Source organism: Rhipicephalus microplus, chromosome 9 (genome assembly GCF_043290135.1).
Source record: "Rhipicephalus microplus isolate Deutch F79 chromosome 9, USDA_Rmic, whole genome shotgun sequence".
In the NCBI taxonomy this organism is placed as follows: domain Eukaryota; kingdom Metazoa; phylum Arthropoda; class Arachnida; order Ixodida; family Ixodidae; genus Rhipicephalus; species Rhipicephalus microplus.
This window is the reverse complement of record NC_134708.1, coordinates 117,293,584-117,314,587: the sequence shown is the minus strand read 5'-3', so window position 1 is coordinate 117,314,587 and position 21,004 is coordinate 117,293,584.

Genomic DNA, 21,004 nt, shown 5'->3' with positions numbered 1-21,004 from the left:
AGCCGTTGTTGCCCGGAGCCACTTCAACCTCCCGTTCCGGTAACCCCTTACGCTGCCACCAAGCCAACCGCATCGACATCGTCAAGCCACCCAGAAAACTACAAATACAGCCAGCCTTGCACCGCGCGCCTCAGTGGGCAGTGGAACGGAGCGGCCGCCACCATGGTCTCATCCAACCACTTTTTGCTTTTTGTACAGTTGTTCGCAGTCATCAGCACGAGCTCGCCAGACTGCGTGGAACCACATGCGCCTGGCACGCCAAACGGCACGTGCCCTCCCCAGCCCGAACCGAGCCGTTGTTGCCCGGAGCCACTTCAACCTCCCGTTCCGGTAACCCCTTACGCTGCCACCAAGCCAACCGCATCGACATCGTCAAGCCACCCAGAAAACTACAAATACAGCCAGCCTTGCACCGCGCGCCTCAGTGGGCAGTGGAACGGAGCGGCCGCCACCATGGTCTCATCCAACCACTTTTTGCTTTTTGTACAGTTGTTCGCAGTCATCAGCACGAGCTCGCCAGACTGCGTGGAACCACATGCGCCTGGCACGCCAAACGGCACGTGCCCTCCCCAGCCCGAACCGAGCCGTTGTTGCCCGGAGCCACTTCAACCTCCCGTTCCGGTAACCCCTTACGCTGCCACCAAGCCAACCGCATCGACATCGTCAAGCCACCCAGAAAACTACAAATACAGCCAGCCTTGCACCGCGCGCCTCAGTGGGCAGTGGAACGGAGCGGCCGCCACCATGGTCTCATCCAACCACTTTTTGCTTTTTGTACAGTTGTTCGCAGTCATCAGCACGAGCTCGCCAGACTGCGTGGAACCACATGCGCCTGGCACGCCAAACGGCACGTGCCCTCCCCAGCCCGAACCGAGCCGTTGTTGCCCGGAGCCACTTCAACCTCCCGTTCCGGTAACCCCTTACGCTGCCACCAAGCCAACCGCATCGACATCGTCAAGCCACCCAGAAAACTACAAATACAGCCAGCCTTGCACCGCGCGCCTCAGTGGGCAGTGGAACGGAGCGGCCGCCACCATGGTCTCATCCAACCACTTTTTGCTTTTTGTACAGGTTGGTCCCTTCCAAGATTATAGCGCTAAGCGATCTAGCAACTATTGTCTGCTGCTCCTTCCATGCCCACATGTGTTGCTTGATATAGTCGCAGAGTGTTTTGTTGTTATAAAGGAACTTCTTCTTTGCGGGGATATTGAACAGAATCCTGGTCCGAATAGCGAAGTATTAGCCGCCATCAGCAAACTAACCGCACACTTGGATGAGCGTCATGACAACTTGCAGAAGACTATTAACGAAGTTAAAGAAAACCAGTTGCTACTTGATGCCAAAGTAACAGATTTAACCACCCGACTAACTGTACTTGAACAGAAGGTTCTTACCCTCGAGAGCGTTCCCGACAATGCACAGATACAAGGTCTTGTAACGGCTGCCGTGCGACACGAAAGTGTCGCTCTCAGTTCACGGCTTGATGACTTCGAGGATCGCTCTCGTAGGGAGAACCTAATTTTTTATGGGATATTGGATTCTGCCTCAGAAACCTGGGCCGAATCGGAGCTAAAAATCCGTGAAATCCTGTCTGCGTCTCTTAAACTGGAACTTCCTAATGAAGCCATCTCCCGTGCACACAGGCTTGGAACATATGTACAGAACAAATGTCGACCTGTTATTGTTCGCTTCAGTTCGTTTAAAACAAGAGAAAGTGTCTTTACTAAGAAATCGATGCTTCGCAGCACCCCCGTGTCAGTTAGCGAAGATTTCTGCAAGGCCACGCGCCACGTGCAGAAAAAGCTTTTAAATTTCGCGAAAAGCACTGGGCAGCCATATTACTTGAAGTATAACAAGATACTAATCAACAAGAAAGCCTACGTTTATTGTCCGGTCACCGATCGTGTAACCGAGGCAGGACCTATTTATGATAACCCCGTCCACGTTGCTCCCGAAGTAAGCAATGCAGAATGCGCAGGGGCCAGCGCTCCTCCTTCACATCGATAGCTAGATAAGCATTCTCGAGCTCATGAATTTTCTTTTTTGCTATGTAATTCTCGAAGTGTTACTAACAAGCGTGATGCCCTATCTGCGCTAATAGATACATGTCTAGCTGATGTCGTCGTAGTAACTGAAACTTGGCTGTCCGCGGAAATTGAAAATAACGAAATATTTAACTGTTCAAAAAAGTTTAAGTTCTACCGCTGTGACCGGGGTACGAGGCGCGGGGGCGGCGTATTGATTGCCATTAGCGACGAGAATAGCTCGTTCAGCGTGCCTGTTGTTTCACCGCTTGAAATTGTTGTCGCGTGTGTTCGCATTAACCACAAAGATATCGTTGTTTGTGGCTGCTACCGGCCTCCTAGCCTTACCACCGGTTTCGCAAATGAATTACACGATGTACTAAATAAGTTGCAAGTAAGGTTTCCGGCTGCACCTATGTTTCTCCTAGGTGACTTTAACTTCCCTGATGTTTCGTGGTCTCCCCCTTTCCCAATAATTTCATCAACTTCTGCTGACAGTGCTGCCTTTCTTGATGTGTGTTCAGACTTTAACCTTACCCAGCTGGTTAACGCTCCAACCCGCATTACCTCGTCCACCTCCTCAGTTCTAGACTTGGTGCTGACCACGCATCCCGACCTAATTAAATCCCTATCAGTTATTCCGGGCATAAGCGACCATCTAGCTATTCATTTTAACATGACTAAAGCAACTAAAAGAAATGATAGCTCAAAAGTTTTTAGGGACTACAAAAGAGCCGACTATGTTTCAATTAATAATGAGCTTCAGCTTTTCCTAAACGATTACCTTTCGCAATTTCTGGAAAGGTCCGTGCAACAAAACTGGAATTTGTTTAAGCAGAAGGTAGCAGAACTTACCAATCGTTTTATTCCGCTCCGCAGAATTAGGCAAAGCGCAAAGTCCCCTTGGTTCACGCTTACACTAAAACGACTACTGAATAAAAAGAAACGAATTTTTCGAAGGGCAAAGCTAACTAACAACGCGGAAAGGTGGTCCGCTTATCATCACGCAGCTGACGAGTACACTCGCGCATTATCCATCGCAAAAGAAAATTATTATCAACAAACGCTTCCCTCTCTGCTTGCAACTAACCCTCAGAAATTTTGGCAGATGATTAGGGGAAATGAAAAAAAGGCGATAGAATTAATCCATGATAACAGCCGTGTACCAAAAGAAGAGTGTTGTGTCATTTTAAGCTCTGTGTTTTCATCGTGCTTTGTTAAACCTACAGCGCTTTCCTTTCCCGATACCCCCACCCACAACTTTGTTGCCATGGAACCCCTTTTATTTGACTGTGTCGGCATACAAAAATTGATAGAAAACTTGAAATTAGCCAGTGCTCCAGGTGAAGACGGTATCTGTGCAAAGTTTTTGCATAATACCTCTGTTTACTCATCTGTCATTTTATGTAAGCTTTTCACACAGTCTTTGGAATGTCATTGCCTCCCGGGCGACTGGAAAGCGGGAAAGGTGGTTCCTCTTCACAAATCAGGTGACGTTCATAACCCCCGCAATTACAGGCCCATATCGTTAACAAGTATACCGTGTAAGCTCATGGAACACGTCATCTACTCCCACATAATCACTTTCTTAGAAAACAACTCGTTCCTTAGTGATAACCAGCATGGATTCCGGAAACAGTACTCATGCGAGACCCAACTTCTCTGCCTTACTAATGACCTTTTTCTTGCCATTGACGCTTCATCCCTTGTTGACTGTATTTTTCTCGACTTCGCTAAAGCTTTTGACACTGTATGCCATAAACTTCTACTGCTAAAACTAAGCAAACTTAATCTTGATGCTAACATATTAAAATGGATTGAATGCTTTTTAATAGACCGCTCCCAATTTGTAACTGCGAATGAATGCAACTCTCCCCTCTCACCCGTAACCTCTGGCGTCCCCCAAGGATCCGTTCTTGGCCCACTACTCTTCCTGATTTACATTAACGATTTGCCACATAACATCTCTTCTTCTATTAAACTTTTCGCCGATGACTGTGTTATTTACCGAGAAATTAAAACCCCTTCTGACCACCTTGCCCTTCAGTGTGACTTAGACAATGTTTCATCTTGGTGCGATACTTGGCTAATGAAGCTTAATGTTACTAAATGCAAAGTAATGAGAGTCTCACGTCGAACATGTAATATTTCTACTAACTATGTACTTAATAATTCTCTCCTTACTAAAGTTAGCTCATACAAGTACCTTGGCATTACAATTTCTGACAACCTTTCCTGGCAGTCTCACATTGACATTATTAAAAACAATGCTAACCGCACACTTGGTTATTTACGCCGTAACTTCTCCCTTGCCCCGATGCAACTGAAACTTCTGCTCTATAAAACATTAGTCCGACCAAAGCTAGAATATTCATCATCTGTATGGGATCCCCACGTAAACATCCATATCAGTAGCATCGAAGCAATTCAAAATCGCGCCGCTCGTTTCATTTTGTCGAACTATTCCCGTACAGCAAGCGTAACCCATATGAAGTCAACCTTAAATCTACCCAGCCTATCATTTCGCCGCAAAATCTCGCGCTTGTGCCTCTTCCACAAGTTGTACCATACCATGCACTCACTGAGTAACTCACTTTTTTTGCCGCCATCCTACATTTCATCCCGCAGCGATCACCACTTCAAAGTTGGAATTCCAAGCAGCCGTACAAACCTCCATTTTAATTCATTCGTGCCCAAAACAAGCACGGACTGGAATCACCTTCCCGCTTCCATTGCATCCATCACTGACCCGACCAACTTCAAGAATACCATAAACGCATACCCTTTTTAAACATGCTCCATTTGTTTGTACAGTTTGTTTGTTTGTTTTTCACCACTCCTCTCTGTAACGCCTTGTGCATTGAGAGAAAATAAATGAAATGAAATGAAATGAAATATCGAGAGGTAGCTTCTTCAACATATCATAGACCAAACAATCAGATCCCGAAGCAGAAGGGCTGAAGCAGGGTAGAGATGCCTGTAGTTCAGCTAGGCAGACACGTTGGTTGTATGCCTCGTATTTTGTGCATTTGTTATTTAGTTTCTGCTTCTCCGCCCTCGCCTTCTGGCGTTGAAATTGTTGAGAGTAGTGTGACCAGCTGGAAACTTGATCAAAGTGTGCTCCTAGGTGGTTCGCCTGATCTTCCAAGCTGTCGCATTGTGTGTACACGAAAGGGAGCGCATGTTCTTGTTTTCCTTTCCCCCTTCTCACCCTGTTTCATACCTTACCCTCATGCGTGCACGAAGTGGTGCCATATAAAAAAAAATTTGCTAAGTTTCCATTCTTGCCTGTCTGCACGTCCTCCTGTGCTAGAATTTTGTGTTCTTGAAATTTGTGAGATGTTTGGCCGTCGATGATTCTCCATGCAATCTCTACGCTTTGTTTTGTTTTACGCGTTTTTTGAAACTCGTTGTTCTACCAAGAGACACGTCAATTGCTAGATTGTCCATTTGCTTGTGCAATACATTCGTTGGCAGCATTAATTAAAGTGGTCGTAAAGTAGTCTACAGAGGCCTCTATTGTTAACGCACACAAGTCATTATAGGTTAAGAGAAACTTTCCGAAAATGTTACCAATCAGCTTTTTCGTTGAGCCATTTGGGTACCTGTGAAAGACCTTCATATGATATTGTTGTACTGAAATGTAACAAAACATTGTCACTTCTGTAAGGATTATTTATGGTTTTCTATTGAAATAAGGATAAAATCGATGAATATGCGATGCTTAGGTCTATGGAGGAGTAGGTATGATTAGTAGCAAGGCTGTAATATGTAGGCTCGTTCAGATTTAGACGACAGGCTCCGGAAGAGAAAAGGAACTGTTCAATTATGCGACCTCGCGCGTAGCAGCAAGAGTCGCCCAATAGACTACTGTGCGCTATAGAGTCCCCATGACAAGATAATGTTCGGGAAGTTCATTTATGAAGAACTGGAATGCATCTTACGCAGTTGAATATGTGGAGGTGTGTATATAAAGCAAAAGGTGACGAGTTTACTAAAGAGTACCGCTCGAACAGGCACTGCTTCAAGAGATAACCGAAGCTGTAAATGTGTGCACGCAATCTCTTGATTTTACTCTAATGGCTAGTTCTCCAGATTATGTCATTGAATCGTCAAGGTACTTTCGAAAATTAATGTAGTTACGACGAAAATTAGTGTATATCAATTTTCGGTGTGTTTATTGTACACAGAACTTTTGGCTAATGCTAGTATAGGAGTTTTTGGACATCGTCAAGGTTTCTGAGAAGGCCCCTGACGTTTCATTGTATAATTTGTGCGTTCATTATGAATGTAATGTAGGGCTGTGTGTACGAGAAATAGGGTTCCGTTGTTTAGAGGAAGATCTGAGTTTAGTTAATAGAGCCGTCATAGGTTTCTGTTAACGGCGTGTTTGTCTTCCTGGCGTGCTCTCAGGAGCCACACCCATGTTTAGGTACCAGAGGTACTGTAGTGTTCATTGCCTCCTGGGAGGCACTGGATGGCCTCACGCGCGGACCGATGGTTCGGGTTTCGGTCCTCGCCTCGTGAGACAAGGCCTCTGTTCCTCACAATTCTGGAGTCGCTGCATGGTACCTGTTCGCGAGGGGGCAGGTGCCACAGCCAACAGCTGTGGCACCACAGCTGTTGGCTGTGGTGCCACAGCTGTTGAACAGACGCAGGTGACGGCGGAAGCATTATGGCGACGACCCCCCTTGCGGGAGAGATGAAGGAAACAGGCATGACAAAGGCAGATACATTGGCCACAGGGCCCAGCTACCGGGAAGTAGTTTTGAGGGAGGGAGGGAGCAAACCAGCAGCCGTGACTCACGCTAGTCACCTAGTCAGCAGCCAGGTGCAGGTTTCAGAAGGAATGTCTGAACAGGTCATCATCGCCGGTGACTCAAATTTAGTCCGATGCGCAGCGGCAATCAAAGAAAGGGTGAAAGGCGACAAGAGAGTTGCGATAGGGACGTTCCCAGGACAAACGCTGGGGACAGTAATGAGTCAAGCGGGTGAACAACTCGCAGCTAAAGCTAACAATCGTAACCTCGTTGTAATTGCGGGAGGGTTAAATGACGTCCTGAAAAAAGAATCGTCAGGACTAGCGACGACCTTGGCGAAAGGGGTGGATGACATGCGCACCGTGTCCCCCCAGGTGCAAATTGTAGTATGCACAGTACCGGAAATGCCAGTACGCAACGTCAACCTGCAAAGAGCGGTTGTCGACGCAAACAAAGAGATATGGCGAATTAGTCGAGAGAAGGGTTTCGAGGTAGTGGATTTAAACAGGGAAGTGCACAGGTGGGGTGGATTCCAAAGAGACAAGATTCATTTCGATAAGAGGCTTGGACACGAGGTGGGCTGGCGACTGGCAGGACGCGCAGTAGCTTTTTTGGGGGGCTCACGGGCCCTTCGGAGTCCGGGGTAGCTCGTAACAGGGAAAACAACCAGGAGGACGCTTTGACAGGTAGAATTGCGAAAAACCAGAAAAAAGGTAAAAGAAAAAGGAAAAAGGCGCGTGTTGCAATTAGTTACATAAACATGCAGGGTGGCAGAAAGAAGGCAAAATGGTTAGAGATTGAGGAGCAGTTAAACAAAGAACAGATAGGCATGTATGCGGTTACAGAAACACACCTTAGAGACTTGGAAGAGCCACCACATATTAAAAATTATGTTTGGGAAGGGTGTAACAGGACCATATCGGAAAGGAAAGGTGGGGGTGTAGGAATGCTAATTCACCGCGGAGCCAAATGGGTTAGAGTGAAACAGACGTGTTCAGAGCACCTCTGGGTTCTGGGCACAGTAGGTGGAAAGGAAACGTGGCTAGGGGTAGCCTACTTGTGGACGGGGAATAACTGCAGAGAAAAGAATCAGGAGATAGTGGATTGCATGAGTGCGGATATTAAGGAATTTGGTAATGGGGCCGAAATCATCCTTCTAGGGGACATGAATGCCCACATACATGACCTTGACGGATATTAGGACACCAATGGGAAGTTATTACTAGATCTTTGCGAGCAACATAGTCTGGAGATAGTTAACACGGGGCCTAAATGTGACGGCCAGATCACATGGAAAGTCGGAAACAAGCAATCAAGTATTGATTATTGTCTCATGACTGAAGGAATTTACCACAAACTGACAGAAATGAGGATAGACGAGGAAGGCATTAACAGCTTCGGTAGTGATCATAAACGAATAACATTACAAATGGGATACGAAACTGAAAATATGAGCATGGAATCAAAGTCTGGCAGCTCGTATTTAAATGACAAACAAATAATAAATATAGCCGCAAGAGTCGAGGAAGAAGTAGGCGAAATACCAGGCAAGGACTGGGAGTATAGTGAGCTGTTACATCTAATGACGAAGGAGATAGGGAAAGAGAAGAAAACTGTTTGCTGGAAAGGAAAAAGGAAGCCAAAAAGTTGGTGGAACAAGGAAATCCGGGAGGCGATCGAGAAGCGACGTGAAGCATCACGGGAGCATAGAAAGGCAAAAAAAGGAGAAGCGGCCGCAGGACGAAGTCAAAAAAATATGGGAAATATATTTAGAGAAAAAATCCCTTGTACAGAAATTGGTAGAGGCAAAAATTAAAGGTGAAAGTGAACGCTGGATGACAGAGATACACGAAAAAAAGGAGGCCGCGCCTAGGATTTTTTGGAGCCACATAAAGGCGCTAGGTAGGAAGTCTGTCACAACGCAACAACATATTCTAGATGAAGGAGGAAATCAATTGGAAGGGTACGAAGCGCTAGGTTACATCCAAAAGGTAACAGCCGATTCGTTTCAAAAGAGCGTCCAGGGGATCTCCCCGGTGAGTAAAAGTGTGGCGGAGAAAGCAACAGAGGAAGAGCTAGTACTTGATAATTTCAACTGGAAAAAGGCCGAAGGAAAAATTCTAAAGCGCACTGCCGCGGGTTTAGATGGGATTCCCGTTAGCCTCATTAACGAACTAGGACATAACACTAAAGAAGCATTGTTAAAAGCAGTAGAAAAAAGCTTAAAGGACGGACAAATACCGGACAGTTGGCGACGAAGTAGAATGAACTTAATTTATAAAGGCAAGAGAGAAAAGGACAAGATTCGCTCGTATAGACCACTAACCATTACATCGGTACTATACAGGATGGCGATGCAAGCAGTAAAAATGAAAATAGAAACATGGGCCGAACATAACGATATTTTGGGAGAACTTCAGAACGGATTTCGAGTCGACAGGCGGTTAGACGATAACCTGTTTGTTCTCACTCAGTGTATAGAAATATCTAAAATAGAGAATAGGCCCTTGTACGTGGCTTTTCTAGACATCACTGGGGCATACGACAACGTTAATCAGGAAATTTTGTGGGATATATTGAAAGGAATGGGCATGGGCGACGACTGTATACAGCTTTTGAGGGAGATATACCGAGAAAATACAGTTTGCATAGAGTGGGAAGGAATGCGTAGCAAAGAGAACGTTGAGGTTAGCAGGGGTCTGAGACAGGGATGTCCTTTGTCCCCGCTGTTATTCATGCTGTACATGGTGAGTATGGAAAAAGCACTAGAAGGTAGCAACATTGGTTTTAATCTGTCACACAAACAGGGCGGCATGATGATTGAGCAGAAGCTTCCAGGTTTATTTTATGCGGACGATATCGTCTTATTTGCGGACAGTCGAGATGATATACAGCAGCTGGCGAATATATGCGGAAGGGAAGGTGAAGCTCTTGGACTAGGATTCAGTGTGACGAAGTGTGGATTGATGGTATTCAATGATCCCTGTGATCAGACGGTGTCCATACAAGGCCAAGAAATAGCGAGGGTAAGTGAATACAAGTACCTTGGAGTATGGGTAAATGAGAGTGATAGATACATGGAGGTACAGGAAAAAGCCTCGACAGCAAATGGAAAGAGGAATGCGGCAATAATGAAGCACAGAGCGTTGTGGGGATACAATAGGTATGAGGTGCTTCGAGGTCTGTGGAAGGGTGTAATGGTTCCAGGGCTTACTTTTGGGAACTCAGTGGTGTGCATGAGGGCAGAGGTGCAATCGGGAATAGATGTAAATCAAAGGACTGTGGGACGCCTCGCGTAGGGTGCTCACGGGAAGACGACAAACGAGGCTGTAAAGGGCGATATGGGGTGGGCAGGATTTGAGGCGAGGGAAGCGCAGAGCAAAATAAGGTTCGAAGAAAGGCTAAGAAATATGAAGGAGAGTAGATGGGCAGAGAAGGTGTTCCGTTATTTGTATAGGAAGAGCGTGGACACACAGTGGAGAAAAAGAACTAGAAGACTCACTAGTAAGTATACGGCTGGTATTGTAAGCCATATGCCAACAAAGAGCGTTAAGGGAAAAGTCAGGGAGGCGGAGAGGATTTACTGGATGGCAGCTATGGAGAAAAAACCGGCTTTGATTAACTACCGAAAGGGCAAAAATGAAATAAGGAGGGAGGCATTTTACGATAATTCAAGGGGAAGCGCTTTACTGTTTGAAGCGAGATCGGGTTGCCTTAGAACGCGTAGTTATAAAGCAAGATTCAGTAAAGAAGAAGAACAATGCACATGCTGCGGGAAAGATAAGGAAACGGCGGAGCATGTTCTGATTGAATGTGGAGATATCCACCCAGGTGTACGTTTGGGCACGAGCCCACAGGAAGCCTTGGGTTTTAGGGACAACAATGGAAAGCTGAACACACCCGCGATTGAAATAAGTAAGAGACGGTTAGAGTATTGGTGGCAGAAAATTAGAGAGAAAGGACAAAAATAAATATTGGAAAAATAAAATATGGACAGTGTGCCGTAAATGGCAGAGAACTTAAGCTGAAAATTTACCTTTTTTTCCATTAAGATAGAATTTATCGAAGTAGAGGCATTAGGCCAACATAAAAAAAGAAAAAAAGTTTTTTTTTTGTCGAGCCTGGTGGCATACTTGTCACCACCCCGTTATAAAGGGGACGCTCATAGCATCCATCCATCCAGCTAACTTTGCGCTGGCCGAATGAGTAGTGGGGGCTGGTGCGAAGTTGTCCCCCCCCCCCTGCGGCGCCACATCAGCGTAAGGTGTTGTATAAAATGGCACACATCTGTTACGGGCTTTCTCGAATGCGATATTTTTATTTACTTTAGGCGTGATAACCTCTTTTTTTCTTCACGTTTGGGCAGGAACGCGAATATGCTGCATGATCACCGTTAAAGTTGACGCAGTGAGGTGTGCTAGTACACTTATCGGAGGTGTGTCTTTATTCTCCACAATTTGCTCAGGTGTCTTGACCTCAGCAGCTCTGCGAGCCGTGGTCAAATCTCTGACATTTGTTGCAACGTCTACTGTTCTGGATATATCGGCGGACAGAGAGTTCGATGTCCCTTTCTCAATGTCTGTAGGTAAGGCACTAGATGCAAATGTTAAAATGAGGTGCTTGGTAGATGTTTTCTTGCCGTCGCGTCTGATGATTCTTTTATTTCAGTTACATTCTGCTCTTTCTAACCTTCCAGGAGTTCCTGTTCGGACAACCCAAAGAGGTCTGCTTCTGAGACGACTCCACGTGAGATATGAATCGAGCGGTGAGGTCAAACGGATATTGGGATGCTCATAAATGCTGTTAAATTGCAGTTTCTCAAATGTTTGTCAGTAAATCATTGCGAGCAGGCGGTCCCCACTTGGCATCTTAGTTTCCTTGTAACCTGGTCCAAAGATTTCGGTCAGTGACCTTGAGACCAGAAATATAGAAATTGTTCTTGCTATTTGTTTGAAGCTTCACAGTGAATTACATAGAATTGTGGGAGAGATAGACCAGGATAGTGGAAACATACTAGTCCTTCGGTGCGCACCCTTTTTTGAGGGAGATGATCCAGTAGTGGGGGAAATGAAGGTGTTCCAATAATAGTTTGGTTGTTTGGGCAGCAATGACGGCCACCCACCATGGAGCCCAACTAGAGGACTCTGAAGCGCTTGCATATGACTGCACATGCCAGCCGTACATTGCCACTGTAACCAAATATAACTGTCCAAGGTTGAGCAACTACACAAGGTTGACCCTCGCCGTCAAGAAATGCGGATGTAAGTAGAAGAAAAATTATGGGTGGACAGATATAGAGTAGGAGATAAAGACGTAGATCTAAGGAGAGAAAGTGATACGAAACGGCGACTGTCGATTTCTTCTGGGTGGGTCAGCCCAGGAGTGCTGTGTAGGTGAAGCTCGGGCTAAAGAGGTGTGTTGCCTCTGTCAGGGGGCCTTAGAGGTCCGATCACCCGGCGTCGGCTCCAACACCAGGATTCCCCTCTTCAAGGACACGGCAAAGCCACGCACGGCCAGGCGTGAGAGAGAATCGAATTCCCCCCCACCTTGTTAGCTCAGGTCTGTGATGTCGCTATACACACCAAACGCCTGCTCCCGCAGACGCGCCGGCGGAGGGGTGGATTTCGGCCTGCGCAACTAAAACTTTCGCTTTGATGGATCCTTCTAGAAGCAAATGTTTATTACAGTGATGCGAACGTCGGTAGCAGTGTCTTGGGTCGATATCCCTGTGAAAAACCCTTAAATGAAATGTCCTTGCGATTTCAGCCTTCACTAAAACTCTCGCTTAGGTACGTAGACGACTGTTTGGCCAGAATACACTGTGAAGATGTCCCTTTTCTGGAGCAGGTGAACTAATTGCAGAACACAGTTGATTACACCTTTGAAGAAGAACTCAATGGTTACTTGGCTATCCTGGATGTTGAGCAATACTTACCACATCCGGCCTTTCAATGAGCTCCGAGGATAAGTCCCGATATTGAAAGTGACTGTTGGTGAGCGAACTCCAACAGTCGTTGTGAGGCGGCCTCCAGCAGTACGAATTGCAGGTCCATTCCAAGAGTTTCCTACTTCAGCTGGGTGCCAAACGTCCTACTGATGACGAAATATTAGGTCCCCTGCCAATGAGAGTGGTGACGTTGTGGCGATCAATGAGAACGTCGAGGTCTCTTGTTGGTCTTTTTGCGTTGTGGTTGGGTTGCGGCTTGGGATTACGGCCACGTCGTTTTGCTAAGCTGCATTCAGATGACATCGTCAAGTCTCTTCCAGCCTCGAAGTTTTGACTTCAGGGCTCTGTTGTGCTTCAAGCCTGTTATGTTCTTCAGATCGTCGTGGCTTATTCGTCCGCGTCAGTGGCGGATCTTCGGTAGTTTGGCGTACAGCAGCCACGCCACCATGATTTGCTGCGCTTAGCTTTCCCGGTAAGGGCTCGGAAATTAGCCGCAAGCAATGTCAGCGGACTGCCTGCGATTTGGTGAGATACAGTGACTTGTCGACAGGGAACGAAATGATCCTCGTTGTTGCTTCTAGGTTCTGGTGGTGGAGTCTGTGATGTCGTGAGGTAGTCGCGCTACAGACGCCGCGCGTCCACGGCAAACCCACTCAGTCCAATTTTATGGTACTGGCCGCGGTGGTGCGTGCGCCCGGCCTCTTCAAAAGGACGGTTGTCGATGGCTTGCCAGACATGGGCCTTCCTTAGCGTGTAGCGCTGGCCACCAGAAGGATGATAGAGCGTCAGTATTGGTGGTGGCGGCGGTTAGTGGCGACGAAATTGTGGCGAGCTGGCAGTTTGTAACTGGGCTTGATGTATTTGCCGGGGAGCGCTCAGTGATTGTGCATCTCCTGGCGTGTGACGTCGGTACTATAATGAATGCACTTGAAGTTGCGGTTAAAGTTCTGGTGAAAGTATAATTGTTTGTAGCCGCTCTAGGACGATTAATCGATTGCCTCACGGAGGTCGGTGGTTCCTCTGGCGTGGGTGTCGGCGTGGCCTATAGCTCGAAAGCTGTGGTTGTATTGGCGCGTTCACAGCTCGAGCGTTTTTTTTATTGTCGAAGCCTCAAATGCAGCTTCCTTGATAAACTTCAGAAGTTTCCGATAAGTCCAGCGAGAACCTCTTGTTTGAAACCCTGTATAAAAAACCCGACTTCCTTGTCTTCAGACAAGCTTGGGTCGGAGTGTCTAAACAGGGGATTCTACAGCGGCGTGTAGATTAGGCAAGTGCACAGGGGATTCCAGGATAGCTGCGTTCTCTTCGCGTACGATGCTGATGTTCATACTTAAAGACATCATGCAAGAGAAATCCAAGGTTTTCAGTGTGGATTCATAATTCTCGGTCAACTTCGTCGTGGCATCTTCTGGGTAGGAGTAGGCTGATACAGTCTTGGTCGGATTTGCAGCTGTTGAAGATTACGGCACGTTCATACGTCTCAAGCCAGCGTTTTGGGTCTTCCGTAAATTATTCATGAGAGGTTGGTGAATCCCTGGATTCATGTGGCAGAACAAGTGCTGGCGCTTTTGGTGCTGTGATTTTCAGTGTTGTGCTGGCCATGGTCGGCGTCTTCCAGGTCTGGTAGGGGCCTTTACTCTGGTGGCAGTTCTCGTTATCAGAGGCTAGCTCGATGATCTGCGATAACCTTGGCGTAATGTTAACTGTGGCTTAAACACGGATTTTCAACGATGTCAGCAAAAACAAGGGACCCGAAACTTCACCCAACATCACGTGGTTGTAACGTTGACGAAGGCAGGAGTCTTTATGTCGATGTTGAAGGTGTTTATTTGGTTGGACAGGGCAGGTGAATAGAAAGTGAGATTACAGCACTTGTCACGATTATCTAGGGAGTGCTTTGAATATTCGATCGGATAAGGAAAGAGTGAGACGGACATAGGAGACCGATGTGGCACGACCAACAAACTTTTCAAAGAGCAAACTGAATACAAAGAAGAAGCGTTAAAGAAACTGTGCAATACAAACAAAACCCTATTTAAATTACCAACCATTAATTTCTCCCCAGCACTGAAACTAGCTAGGCCGGGCGTCTTAGCCACGCTTAGACACGTCTCTTCAGCTTGGTCTGGCCACTAGGGGCGTCGCGGTACTACGATGTTCTTAAAGGTGAACTTCTTCGACACATACCTGTCTGTCAGAGTGAACCTTCATGCTAATAACGTAAACTGTTCAGCCAAGTTATAGTTCAGAGTTATAAAAAAGACTGCTAACTCAGCCGACGTTTCGGAACCGATTCGGTCCTTTCTTCAGGGGTGACTTTTCGGCCGGCTGCAAAGCTACCGATTTTTCCTTGGTGGTGTATCCCTCTCTCTAATGTGCTTCTTTCCATCATTGTTGTTGCTGCGCTATTATTTCAACTGGTTCTGTATACCGTGAATGTATACACTTGTTAAGGTTCTAGTTGAGCGGACTCAGGCCTTGTTTATATGTGCTACGACACCAAGAACTGTCTTTTTTGCGGCTACTGCCCGTTTCAATGACGTGGTTGTCGTGGAAATGGATGCAGTGGTTCATATTTTCGCTGTGTTGAGAGAGCACGTTTTGTGGTGCGTTGAAGGTATCGACATGGTTTCGATGTTGTCGTACACTTCCGGGAAAGCTTTTTGTTTCTCTATGTAGGTCATGGGACCATCAGTGCAAAAAATCTCGTAGACCAGTCCGGGAAACCTTTGTTTCGGCAGTCAGTTTTTTTGGTCACGTTTATGTTATTAGTATAATAGAATGCTCTTACAGCTCGATCGTCGTTCGTCGCGCCAATCTGATGTTCCAATCGCGTAAATCTCTTGAAGAGAACGTCTTCGACGTCCTTAGCAGGCGCCCAAGTTCATAGTTGGTTGCCTTTGGCCAGTCTGCCGCTAGTCTGTCACGTTTGTAGCCCGTAGTTCTCGCCGTCCTAGCTCAGTTGAGGTTGGGCCTAACCAGGCCAAAGTCCCTTGCTTCAAGGCTCCTCAGAGAATGGACGCCTATTTGCCTGATTTGTGGTATGCAGCCTTCCTAGAAAGGCTGCTGGGGATCCTGGAACTGCAGTGCCGAGGGGCAACCCGTCTGGCAGCCTCGCTTGGAGCCTTCCAATGCCGATGGCCACACCCTGGTCTTGCGTGCCGCCGTCTCCAGAACCGAGTACCAGCCGCTTTCGTCGTGGGTGCTGCACTTGCTTCTTCCTTCGTCTTTTCTGCCCGGTGACCCACAGAACAGTCATTTGTTCATCATTCGTCGTTCACCATCACAGCTAAGTCGCATGCCACAAGCCCCTACCTGGCTAATCCTCTGCGTCCACGTGGCTGAAGTGCATGCCTTCGGGTGACTAAATGTTTTCTCCTCGTGCACAATCGCCATGCTTCCACGTTCGGCACGCGCCTCGTGCCTCTATTTTACTCATCACATTCGGAACCTGTTAGTTTTTTTCTCTAAAAAGCTTATTATTTCCATTATCCAAGAGATGCAGCCTCCTACCTTGCTCTTTACTCTCGGCCTCTTTCTTTCCAAACTCTGTTGACCTCATAATGCCCTTATTTATCACTCACTGCACTTTTTCTCCACATGTCAACACTGCTATTCTTTACACATTGCTCACATGTTATCGCACCCAATTTCCTCATAGTTTGCACTTTCCGAAACATTGTCCCGTTATTCACATGGCTCTGCTCATAAAACTCACTTACATGTTTTGTCGTCCCTTCACATACTCCACGTAAAAACAGTAATCCTGCAAGGCCAGGTTACACCTCACCACCCTTACGTTGGTTAGTCTTGCTTTGCTCAAAATTTCAAATTGTTTCTGCTCTCTTTGCACGCTGAAGGACCTTGAAATAAATTAATATGAAACTTTTTACATACGTTATCAAAGCCAAACATTCTTTTTAGTTTAAAGTAATTCTGCTGTGGGAGCAAACAAGACAAAAGACGCAGGCAAGCGGCACGATACGCGAGGTGCGAGCTTAGGCAGTGGAGGTGTGGGCAATGCCTACGCACGACGTGGTGAAATCGTGCATCTAAGAAGTCTCCACATTTAAAATCGTTCATGCACTACAAGTTTGTTGAATGTTTTGCGGGTGTATTGCAGAATAAACAGTCAAAACGCAATTATCAGTACAAGTTCATCCTCTAAATGACGGTGAAGCATTTCTAATGGTCCACCATAGGCCACAAGAAATCTACGTCCTACGAAGAAATTATGAGTGAAGGCCATACGCGATGTTTCTCATATGCCCTCCTGTGTTGACGAAGCGAAAACGGTACATTGAGCATAAGAATTGGCTTCACCTAAATCTTGTACACTGCAGCGAGTTGCTCGTGTCAAGATTACAACACACAACGTGTTCTAAACATAGCGGACACGTTGTCTACAATTAGCCACAGAGTTCTGGGGAGGAAAAGAAATCAGTTTTGTACGAGTCCCATATACTGCTATTCAAGTGGGATATTTAAACTGTATAGTGTATGCCACAAAATATTTGTATCCAAAAAAGCGTCATTATTAAAAAAATCGCTTCCGAGAAGCGAGGCTATATCTGAGCAGCACGTTGTTGTAATTGATTGTTTCTAAGTTGTGAGTGAACAAACTTTTTAAATTACGTTTGAGCTCAGGCAAAATACGAACAGATGACTTTTAACTAACTCCATCACTTGAAATAACTGCGCTCACGTTGCTGACACAGACTACCAAGCACATATGTGTTGCTTCTTGCTAAACCCGCAAATCTTGGTGTTTTACGATTACACAAAGCAAGCTATGCGCGCGTAAATACAGAGCACACGAAGCTAACAGCCATCTCGAACCTGCACCTAGTACGCGTTTAGCAGTTACAACCGCCGCCACGTGCAGCACGCACGGCCAGACCGACTAAAGCCACGCTCACTTGTCCCCTCTTTTCACAGCACACATGCTTGAACTGCTCGCTCACTCTTCTGCTTTTGAAAGGTAGCTTCTGGACCAGAAGGAGTGCGTTGAGACTCACTCCCCTTCTCCTCACAATCGAACACTTTCTTCTTCACCAACGGCGTAATATGCCAATAAAATTTATTTCACTCTAAACAAATCACGAAATTTGAAGCCAGCAAAAAGTATTGTGCGCTGAGAACCTCGGCTATTTATAATGGTTTGTTCTCTAGAGAAGCATCAGGCACATCACACTGAAAGAGGAACCTCGTCATAACTTTGAGTGCGGGATAACTCGAATTATACAAGTTGATAAGAAATACCTTATCCATGCTGCTTCGCTCTCGCTCACGAAACTTTTTGCACGGACCTTATAACTGAATTTCAAAAGTAAATCAACTAATAAACTCAAATATTTGACAGGAACGTCTGATATTTTTGATAAATAACAGTAGGAACCTTAACAATTTGCATCGTGCATGCTATGTGAATGCGACGATAGAAAATACCCCGGAAAGTTACAATTTGCAGAACGCTCAAGGCTGATAATACACCCAAGTCTCCTAACAAAACAGGTGGTACTGCTGAACGAATAAAAGTATGCGTCTGAGTCATACACACATGTTATAAATGTGCATGCTATGAAAAGCGAAATTCGCTGTCAAACCTCCTGAATCAACAGTGTTCCGGAGCTGACTGAATTTAATCAGCACACTCGGCGAATCAAGTTCAACGGTGCAGAGCGAACTCGTTCAGCCACTCTCTCATCCCAGGCGATGGCATCACGAACATGAACACGTCGTTTCTGTTGTTCTTGTGCGTGCGCGTGAAATGACTAGAGGATAATGCGGTCAGAACGTAGGGCTTGCGAGCGCTAAAAGTAACCCGAAAAAACATAGCTACGAGTACGATGGCGAAACATCTGGGAGCGCGACGCATGTCCGCGGGCACTTGAATCACATAGATCTAACAAGAATACACAAGAAATAGTAACACAGATATTCGCACGCCCAAATTTGGCTTTCAAGTATGTTGTTTTGGCGAAACGTACGTACCTTACAATATAACAGGCATACGTTCTCAGGATTTAAACGCGTATCTATATGCGTGTATGGAGCTAGTTGCAAAACTCAGCGCCTCGGCTTTCATTTTGTGGGAAAAGCAGTTACCGTAGCTCCCAACAAATACGAATTTAAACAAATAAGATGTCACTTGCCTGGAATTTGCAGCATGACAGCAGTACTTGGGACCCTCATGCAAGAGAAGCGGAAGCTGCTAGTTTCATGGAGACGAAGGAACCTCTTCCGAAGGAGTTAATGTTTTGCTTGGAGGTGCAGTACAGTCGGAAGACGATGTATAAGCGGCATCTCAATTGGCGGAGCGCAAGAAAGTGGCATTCAACATCAAGCGTGCTCTCAGAAGTGACGCACAAGGTAACTAAAGGACGAAAACGCACCACCATGTGGCAAATAGCACCTGTCAGTCACAGCAAAACTCGTTCCAGGGTGCATGCATGGGTCACTCACTCTATGCATAGGGCGTGCACCGCGCAGTCACACTCTTTCTTGGGAGAGTGAGAGAATGCGAATGCAGAAAGACACAGCGAAGCGTCGAGGTCTTTCATTTTCCCTCGCAGTTGAGAACAGAGGTTCTGTGCATGTGGGGTCGTGCCCTTGGCTGTAACGCTTCGCCAATGCTCCTAATCGTGAATTTGGAATTGCTGGTCCCGCATCGCGCGAAAGGGGGAAAAGAAAGAGTGCGAGGAAGACACAAGCGCCAGCGTCAGAATTGCTCGCGCGCTATTGGTTCCTCTCTGTAGGTGACGTGTCCGCTTGTGGGTGACGCGCAGGTGAAGCACGCACGCGCCCGCGAGAGAATGTGCGGAGTTTTGCCGGCTATTTAGTCGTACGGAAGCACTCATAACCAGCCGCCGCACTGTTTCCTTGCATTTCCCTTATGTCTTCCTGCATCCCTCTTTCCTTCTCCCTGCAAGATCTCAGCTGTACCATGCAACACGCGAGAGTGGCAGAAGAGTGACTGTATTTTTTGTTTTGTTTTAATAAATGGTCCACTACAACCTACGCGCCACTGCTGGCGTGGTCGACGCTCATGTGCAAAACAAAATTCAAAATGACCATCTAACGTTCGGTCACGTGCATCAACCTTCTGTCAAATACTGTACCAGTTCCGACTGCCCTTGCAGAACAGCGATTCTGACTGTCACGGCAGATATCCAGACGCTCACGTCTGAATCGGACGCCGGCACACCAAACGTGAAGCGTGTTTCGGTAAACGACGCGGTTACGAATGATATATCAGCCATGAACACATTTACGTGCGGAATAGACGCCAGTTCAACCGGCCCATCTGCCGTGAAGTGCCTCCTCGGCGACCTCCACATGGACGGATGCGTACGAGTGGCTCGCCAGCTACAGCAAGGCAACTAATACGAAGACCCACGCCGTATTAGTTGCTTGCTGCTCTTCGTGCTGAAGGCGTCGTGGAGGCACTTCCCGTCGACAGTCAGAACATCTTCGTTCAGTGAAATCATCACCGTGTTATCGCATCTTATCGAAACCCATTCGCTCGCGCCCTCCCCGCACAGTAGCGATTCATCCAGGGCACCAAAGAGACAAAGGTGATTCCCCACGACAGAACAGTCATAAAGGCTTCTCTGTGTTTCCTTTTTCAGGGACGACGACAGTGGCTGTCGGCGTGTCTTCGGGAGATTGGCAGCTGAGCTATTCACCCTTTGTCTTAGCTTGAAACGACCACGAAGCAGGTAATTTTGGGGGAGTTAACAATGTCCTTTCCGAGGCTTCGACGGCGTCTGAATAAGCATCTCGAGCACTCGATGGAAGCCGTTTCTTTGCTACCTGATTGTGTATCTCCGACCACATTTCTAATTACCATAGATTATGGCAGGGGCTGTGCTGCAAGCCGGAGAGGGACAATGACAGAGCTGGGAGCATGGCTGAAAATGAGGCGCAGGTGTGCAAGCTTTGTCAGCGTCACTGCGTCACCAGCGTGTGCGTTACCAGCACGTCACCTCCAGAGGCGAACCAATAGCGTGCGAGCAAACCTGGCGCCGGCGTCCTCCTCACACTCTTTCTTTTCATTTTTCGTGCGATGCAGGACCAGCAATTTCAAATACGCCTCCCGATTGCAGGCATATCGGGCAGGTGTCAAGGGGGCACGCCGCCGCAACGATCACGGTCATGAGACTTCCCCTGTTTGCGCAGGTTTTTGCCCTTGCGACCATGGCTCGGATATGTGAGGTTTAACGTCCCAAAACCACTATATGATTATGAGAGACGCCGTAGTGGAGGGCTCC